We start from the raw sequence: 9282 nt of genomic DNA, 5'->3' as shown, positions 1-9282 counted from the left end.
AAAATTGATGCTTTTGAACTGTGGTGTTGGAGAAGACTCTTGAGAGTCCCTTGGACTGCAAGGAGATCCAAGGAGTTCATCCTAAAGAAGATGAGTTCTCGATGTTTATTGGAAGAACCAGTATTGAAGCTGAAACTGCAGTCCTTGGGCCACCTGATGCGAGGAGACCCGAGTGTGATTTCCAGGTTAAGAAGGTTCCCTGGGGAAACAATAACGACTCAGTCCAGTATTTTTGCCTTGAAAAAATCTCACAGAGAAGCCTAGCAAACTACATTCCGTGGGAACCACAAGAGTCAGATACAACTTAATAACTAAATCACCACCAAGGAAACACAGACCAAGTCTGCAGTTATTACTTAGTTATCAGGGGAAATCGCGCAAGCTGTTCTCCACTTGCATAAATTACACAGTCGAGTTTCCTCTATTTGAGGAAATCGCAGAAGTCAACACACCCGGAGGGCAATGGGTAAGATTCGCCCTGGGAGAACCACCTTCTTGATCATGGGATTTCCTCTGCCAAGTAAGTATGAGTTGACCTTCCCCCTGCCCCCCGCACAGCCTTAGACCCGTTCACTGTACACACACGCTGACTTTGCCGTTGCCCCTCAATTTTTCCACTATCCTCCGCACCCTCTCCTTTCCCACGCCCCTCAGTCCCTCCAAATAACTCTTCTAAAAAAGAAATCCAACAAAATCTCAGGAAAATTTCCGTAACCGGGGAAGTGGGTCGCCGGGAATAGGACCACCCTGCTGCAAGATTTACATAAACCAACCCCATTCAGGACCTCTAAGGCGGCTCCTCTTCTTCAACCCAAGCCCGGCCCCACCCCTGTCGAGATGACCAATGGCGAGTCCCCTGTGACGGGAAGTGACGTCATGACTTCATCAAAGTTTGCAATCCACCTACTTAAAACGATAGAAAAGGCCTGGGGCGTCATTGGTGGCTCAGGCGGTAAAGCGTCAGTTTGTAATACAGGAAACCCGGGTTCCATTCCTGGATCGCGAGGGTCCTCTGAAGAAATGGCTAACTCACTCCAATGTTCTTGTCTGGAAAAATCCATAGACGGCGGATCCTGGTAGGCTACAATCTATGGGGTTGCAAAAAGTCCAACACGACTGAGCATATAACCTTCACTGTTTAAATGAGACATACACGGGTTTTCATTTCTTTTTTTATTTAAAATTTTTATTTTTTATTTGGGTATAGTCAGTTAACAATGTTGTGATAGTTTCAGGTTAATAGCGAAGGGATTCAGCCATACATATACATGGAGATACGGACGGATTTTGCCAGGCTCCTCGGAGGCTGACCCTCCGGGCTGAATTGCACCCCGAGGAGAGAAATTTAGGGACCGTGTGTTACGCTGATGCAAAAGTTTTTAAGTAATAAATAAGTTGTAAAAACATGTCAGGAAGCAACAGTTAGAACTGGACATGGAACAACAGACTGGTTCCAAATAGGAAAAGGAGTACATCAAGGCTGTATATTGTCACCCTGCTTATGTAACTTATATGCAGAGTACATCATGAGAAACGCTGGGCTGGAAGAAGCACAAGCTGGAATCAAGATTGCCGGGAGAAATATCAATAACCTCAGACATGCAGATCACACCACCCTTATAGCAGAAAGCGAAGGAACTAAAAATTCTCTTGATGAAAGTGAAAGAGGAGAGTGAAAAAGTTGGCTTAAAGCTCAACATTCAGAAAACTAAGATCATGGCATTCGGTCCCATCACTCCATGGGAAATAGATGGGGAAACAGTGGAAACAGTGTCAGACTTTATTGTTGGGGGCTGCAAAATCACTGCAGATGGTGACTGCAGCCATGAAATTAAAAGAGGCTTACTCCTTGGAAGGGAAGTGATGACCAACCTAGATAACATATTAAATAGCAGAGACATTACTTTGCCAACAAAGGTCTGTCTAGTCAAGGCTATGGTTTTTCCAGTGGTCATGTATGGGTGTCACAGTTGGACTATGAAGAAGGCTGAGCACCGAAGAATTGGTGCTTTTGAACTGTGGTGTTGGAGAAGACTCTTGAGAGTCCCTTGGACTGCAAGGAGCTCCAACCAGTCCATCCTAAGGGAGACCAGTCCTGGGTGTTCATTGGAAGGACTGATGTTGAAGCTGACACTCCAGTACTTTGGCCACCTCATGCCAAGAGTTGACTCATTGGAAAAGACTCTGATGCTGGGAGGGATTGGGGGCAGGAGGAGAAGGGGACAACAAGAGGATGAGATGGCTAGATGGCATCACCAACTCGATGGACATGAGTTTGAGTAAATTCCGGGAGTGGGTGATGGACAGGGAGGCCTGGCGTGCTGCAATTCATGGGGTCGCAAAGAGTCGGACATGACTGAGAGACTGAGCTGAACTGAACTGAAAACAGTGAGTAGAAATATAGAGACAAAATAAAAGTACATGTATATTTCATGTGTGTAAACATATGGATTTAGGGTTACATCTCAAAGTACTACTCAGTGGACTTGTTTTCTGTGCAGATTCTTCCTGTTTCATTCTCCAGATATCCCAAGGACCATGCTTTTCCTTTGCTTACCATACAGAATACAAGAAATGAGGACTCTGAAATAGAACCTGATGACTACAATAAGGGCAAGAAAGATGGCGTGTTTGCTTGGAGAGTGAGGTTGTCTATTTGTTTTCTCTTACTGCAGAAGACTGGGTTAGACCTGAGGGCAGAGAAGTGGGAGGCTGGAGAAGACAGCCAACTTGTGTTTTCTGACCAGAGAGCAAGGAGAAATGGAGTAACTTGATCCTTGAGGTGCGTTTGGTTTAAGGGGGAAGGTGACTTCTGGAAAATCATGGGGCAAACAGCAAAGGAACTCAGCATGCAGTTAACTTCCAGGAAGAATCTTGCTTTCTACCTCCCTTCCCCACCGCACCCCACCCCCCATTTCTCTCTCTGCAACCATCAGAAATAGATTCTGGCTCTTTTCATCTGACATAAACTTTAATCCAGGGCTAATAATACCTTAGAGAATCTCCAGAAAACTGGAGAATGAATTTATACAAACTGGGAGGAAGAAAAAAGGCTGATGAAAGCGAGCACACAAACCAAATGGAAAGGACACTGGTGCCTTCTGCTCAGTGACAAACCCTCTAACTGCACAGCTGACCCTGTTGGGCCTGGGCATTAGACACCACCCGTGGTTCCATGACTTCTGCTGCACCTGGTTGGTGTTCAACTAAAGATCTTGTGGTGGGGGGATTCTTCTGTTGTAGTGGCCAGAAAGAATTTTCCCAGGGCCCACTCTTGTGTCTCTCACCTCCTATTAAATGCTGGAGTATTTGTTACTTGTAGGGAGTGGCCAGTTCCTGGTAATAGATCCACATCTTAGCCCCTCAGAAAACTAAGTGTGTGATCCTCAGAAGTTGCAGAATATGGAAAATTCCTCATCAAAGGAAAGGGGGGTTCAGATAGTAGTTGATCAAGATATAACAAAGGACAGCCCTGCAGCTAGCCCAGTGAAGAACATTATAAATTCAGTGCCCCATTTGACACAGTGCAACCCTGTGTCAAATAGACCAGGCACGCACAACCCTGTCTTGGAGCATACTAGACATTTATCCCTGAGTGCAAGAGAGGTTTCAGCCTCTTATATGGGGATGGTTGGTACCTCATCCAGTATTATTTACATTTTCTACACTGAGAATTAAACAGTTTGAAATTTCACATTTCTGGGGATAGAGTAATTGGTCTAAAGCTATGGTAACAAATTCCCACTGTAACTGGTATTAAATATTTTGTATTCACTGAGGTCCACTGTAAGACTTTCCTATTGCTACTTTTACATGTCACTACATATTTAGTGCCTTAAAACAACACACATTTATTATGATTCTGGAGGTCAGAAGTTCAAGATGCATCTCCCTGGGCTAAAATCAATGTGACAGCTGGATTCTGGTGGTTCTTGGAGATGCTAGGGGAGAATCCATTGCCTTGTCCAGCCTCTAGAAGATGCCCAGATTCTACTCTCATAGGCCACTTTGATCTTCAAAGCTAGTTACAACTGATCAAGTTATTCTCACAACACATTATTCTAACACCAACTCCCTTTCCTCACTCTATATGGACCTTTGTGATTCCATGGGGTGCCCATCTCAAGATCTTGAATTTAATCACACCGCAAAGTCTCTTTTGCCATGTCAAGTAACATAATCATGGATTCCAGGGACCCAGCTGTGGACATCTTTGGGGAAGCATTAGCCTGCCACCACAGCCAGTCTCCTCAGTGACCACATTTCTGCTCCCTTCTGAAAGTCATCCAGGTGAAAGCAAGTCAGTCCACGGCTTCTTAGCGTCAGCCAGTCAACAACTGTGCCCTGAGCTCAGGTACTAGAGTCAGAGAGAGAGAGAGAGAAGGAGAAAGTCTATGGGGAGAGGAATCTGAGTAGCCAGTGCCTAGGAAGTTCCTAGGGACTAGAGCTGAGAGCTGCAAATGCCTTCATGAGAGAAGGTGTTAGGAACTGAATGTATATCACCACCCCCCCCAACACCACCACCTAATTCATATGTTGATACCTAATCCCTGTGGGGCTGTATTTGGAGAAAGCATTTTGAGGAAGATGTTGTTCAGTCATGTCCACCTCTTTGCGACCCCTGTGGTCTTCAGCATGCCAGTCTTCCCTGTCCTTCACATCTGGAGATTGCTCAAACTCATGTCCATTGAGTCGGTGATGCCATCCAACCATCTTGTCTTCTGTTGTCCCCTTCTCCTGCCTTCTATCTTTAAGGAAGTAATTAAGGTGGCTCAAATGGTAAAGCGTCTGCCTACAGTGCGGGAATCCACATTCGATTCCTGGGCCGGGAGGATCCCCTGGAGAAGGAAATGACAACCCACTGCAGTACTCTTCCCTTGAAAACCCCATAGATGGAGGATCCCGGTAGGCTACAGTCCATGGGCTTGCAAAGAGTCAGACACGACTTAGCGATATAACTCACTTGCATAAGATTAAATGAGGCCATAGCCTTGGGGTCCTAATCTGATAGGATAGTGTCCTTGTAAGAAAAGAAACCAGAGAGCTTGGGCTCCTGCCCTACCCCAGCTCAACCACAGAGAAGAAGCCTGGAGAGGACCCAGTGAGAAATCTGCTCTAACATTTGCAAGCCAGGAAGAGTGTTTGCATCATAAATTGAATTGACATGACATGACATGAACGTGACATGAGTCTTTATCTTGGACAACCATCCTCCAGAATGTGTGAAAACAGACTGATAGTTAAGCCACCCAATCTATGGTAATTTTGTATGGCTTGCCTGAGCTGACTAATACAGGAGGTTGCTTAACCATTGGCCTAAGAATCTTCTCCTACCTGGGCCTTTGTGGGATCTGCCCCAATTTTGTTCATTTCCTGTAATTATTACTCACAGCCTGCTTTCCCTTATTAAGGCTTATCTGTGACTTTAGAATGAGAATTGATCACCTGGTTTAGGGTTTTATAGTATAAGTTATTCCATGTAACAATAACCTGCACAAAGGAGTTGTTTGTTTGTTTGTTTTTTTTGTAAACAGTTTTTACATCTTCCCAAATATCAACCTGGCATGTTTTGAACAGCCAGATTGAGATTTTTGCAGAGTGACCCCATGAGAACATGTGGCCGGCATTTCCTCTTCTCCTGGGAGATTTCTGTGGTTTGGACTCTCCAGAGCCAACGACTAGGGTTTGGGTGTTGGTGAGGAATCTGTGGCTAGCCCTAAGGAGACCTAGGCAGAAAAGAAAAAAATCCCTAGAATCAGAGCATGGAAGGGGGCTGGAGGGGGATGTGATAAGAGGCTGCTCTTATGGGAATCAAGGGGATTGGAGGATGAAAGAGGTGGTTGGGCATGTGTACCTGTCCACCATGAGGTCAGGAGAAGTTCAAGAGAGAGGAGCTGCTATTCTGGGACCGAGACTAGAACTTTCTTTGCCATTCAGGCTCTGGTCATCTTCCTCCTTACTGTGCCTCTGTTTTCCCCTCCTCCTCCTTTAGAATTGACAAGGAAACATATTATCCCTTAGAGCCTTCAGAAGGTAAGGCAGTCCTGTTGACATTTTGATTTTAGTCTAATGAGAACTTTGTTGGCCTCCAACAAAATTGGAGATAATAAAAGTGTGTTCTTTTAAGATAATAAAAGTGTGTTCTTTTCAGAGGCTAAACTCATGGTCACTTATTACATCAGACATAGAATATCAATTCAATATGTCTGTTACATTCACTTTAGAAGTTATAAGATGGGGGACATAATGAACCCTGTATGGACCTGCAGGTTGTCTGCTGACAGGTCAAGCAATATTGGTACTTCTTTGAAGCATTTCATTAAGTGTCTTTTTTCCTTTCTGTTTTTTTCCCCTCAAGGACTCTCACCCTATTTCCTGCACAGTTGTACCCAACGTGGTTCTCATTTACAGCAAATTGGAAGACATTGGTAATGACACAGGTTGATTTCATTTGTTTTAGAATGGGTTCTAACATGTAGAGGGAAATAATATAATTTATGAGAAGTTAAATATTGTAGAATACTCCGTCTTAAAGATACACTTTTTTGCAACTTTTTTGTTAAAATTAGGGTGAAGAACTACCTTTCAAAGGGTGAAACAAAATAGCTTTTAGGAATTTTCCCCAAAAGTAATTTGTGATTTGATCCTGACCAGGTCTGAAATTTACATGATTCATATGCTGTTGTTTTTGTAAAATCTTTGTCCACAAAATGAAGTTTATTTATTCATTTATTTTTCATTTATTTTTATTAGTTGGAGGCTAATTACTTTACAATATTGTAGTGGGTTTTGTCATACATTGACATGAATCAGCCATGGGTTTACATGTATTCCCCATCCCGATCCCCCCTCCCACCTCCCCCTCTACCCAATCCCTCTGGGTCTTCCCAGTGCACCAGGCCAGAGCACTTGTCTCATGCATCCAAGCTGGGCTGGTGATCTCTTTCACCATAGATAATATACAGGTTTCGATACTGTTCTCTCGAAACATCCCACCCTTGCCTTCTCCCGCAGAGTCCAAAAGTCTGTTCTGTACATCTGTGTCTCTTTTTCTGTTTTGCATATAGGTTTATCATTACCATCTTTCTAAATTCCATATATATGTGTTCGTATGCTGTAATGTTCTTTATCTTTCTGGCTTACTTCACTCTGTATAATGGGCTCCAGTTTCATCCATCTCATTAGGACTGATTCAAATGAATTCTTTTTAATGGCTGAGTAATATTCCATGGTGTATATGTACCACAGCTTCCTTATCCATTCTTCTGCTGATGGGCATCTAGGTTGCTTCCATGTCCTGGCTATTATAAACAGTGCTGTGATGAACATTGGGGTGCACGTGTCTCTTTCAGATCTGGTTCCCTCAGTGTGTATGCCCAGAAGTGGGATTGCTGGGTCATATGGCAGTTCTATTTCCAGTTTTTCAAGAAATCTCCACACTGTTCTCCATAGCGGCTGTACTAGTTTGCATTCCCACCAACAGTGTCAGAGGGTTCCCTTTTCTCCACACCCTCTCCAGCATTTATTGCTTGTAGACTTTTGGATAGCAGCCATCCTGACTGGCATGTAATGGTACCTCATTGTGGTTTTGATTTGCATTTCTCTGATAATGAGTGATGTTGAGCATCTTTTCATGTGTTTGTTAGCCATCTGTATGTCTTCTTTGGAGACATGTCTGTTTAGTCCTGTGGCCCATTTTTTGATTGGGTCATTTATTTTTCTGGAATTGAGCTGCAGTAGTTGCTTGTATATTTTTGAGATGAATCCTTTGTCTGTTTCTTCATTTGCTATTATTTTCTCCCAACCTGAGGGCTGTCTTTTCACCTTGCTTATAGTTTCCTTTGTTGTGCAAAAGCTTTTAAGTTTCATTAGGTCCCATTTGTTTATTTTTGCTTTTATTTCCAATATTCTGGGAGGTGGGTCATAGAGGATCCTGCTGTGATTTATGTCGGAGAGTGTTTTGCCTATGTTCTCCTCTAGGAGTTTTATAGTTTCTGGTCTTACATTTAGATCTTTAATCCATTTGGAGTTTATTTTTGTGTATGGTGTTAGAAAGTGTTCTAGTTTCATTCTTTTACAAGTGGTTGACCAGTTTTCCCAGCACCACTTGTTAAAGAGGTTATCTTTTTTCCATTGTATATCCTTGCCTTCTTTGTCGAAGATAAGGTGTCCATAGGTTTGTGGATTTATCTCTGGGCTTTCTATTCTGTTCCATTGATCTATGTTTCTGTCTTTGTGCCAGTACCATACTGTCTTGATGACTGTGGCTTTGTAGTATAGTCTGAAGCCAGGCAGGTTGATTCCTCCAGTTCCATTCTTCTTTCTCAAGATTACTTTGGCTATTCCAGGTTTTTTGTATTTCCATAGAAACTGTGAAATTATTTGTTCTAGTTCTGTGAAAAATACCGTTGGTAGCTTAATAGGGATTGCACTGAATCTATAGATTGCTTTGGCTAGTATAGCGATTTTGACAATATTGATTCTTCCAATCCATGAACATGGTATGTTTCTCCATCTGTTTGTGTCCTCTTTGATTTCTTTCATCAGTGTTTTATAGTTTTCTATGTATAGGTCTTTGGTTTCTTTAGGTAGATATACTCCTACGTATTTTATTCTTTTTGTTGCAGTGGTGAATGGTATTGTTTCCTTAATTTCTCTTTCTGTTTTCTCATTGTTAGTGTATAGGAATGCAAGGGATTTCTGTGTGTTAATTTTATATCCTGCAACTTTACTATATTCATTGATTAGCTCTAGTAATTTTCTGGTAGAGTCTTTAGGGTTTTCTATGTAGAGGATCATGTCATCTGCAAACAGTGAGAGTTTCACTTCTTCTTTTCCTATCTGGATTCCTTTTACTTCTTTTTCTGCTCTGATTGCTGTGGCCAAAACTTCCCAAACTATGTTGAATAGTAGTGGTGAGAGTGGGCACCCTTGTCTTGTTCCTGATTTTAGAGGAAATGCTTTCAATTTTTCACCATTGAGGGTAATGCTTGCTGTGGGTTTGTCATATATAGCTTTTATTATGTTGAGGTATATTCCTTCTATTCCTGCTTTCTGGAGCGTTTTAATCATAAATGGGTGTTGAATTTTGTCAAAGGCTTTCTCTGCATCTATTGAGATAATCATATGGCTTTTATCTTTCAATTTCTTAATGTGGTGTATTACATTGATTGATTTGCAGATATTAAAGAATCCTTACATTCCTGGGATAAAGCCCACTTGGTCATGGTGTGTGATTTTTTTAATATGTTGTTGGATTCTGTTTGCTAGATTTTGTTAAGG

The 9282-nt window shown here is 42.4% G+C and overlaps 1 non-coding gene across 1 annotated transcript; it reads right to left on the bottom strand.

Moving 5' to 3' along the window:
• Positions 1-364: 364 nt before the first annotated feature.
• Positions 365-528, bottom strand: LOC122437565. The gene has a single exon (XR_006268373.1). It is a non-coding gene; the product is annotated as a U1 spliceosomal RNA (small nuclear RNA).
• Between the last annotated feature and the right edge of the window lie 8754 nt (positions 529-9282).

The sequence above is a fragment of the Cervus canadensis genome, chromosome 2 (assembly GCF_019320065.1).
Source record: "Cervus canadensis isolate Bull #8, Minnesota chromosome 2, ASM1932006v1, whole genome shotgun sequence".
Classification (NCBI taxonomy): Eukaryota; Metazoa; Chordata; class Mammalia; order Artiodactyla; family Cervidae; genus Cervus; species Cervus canadensis.
Note: the sequence above shows the minus strand (reverse complement) of the source record. Positions and strands in the feature narration are given on the sequence as shown.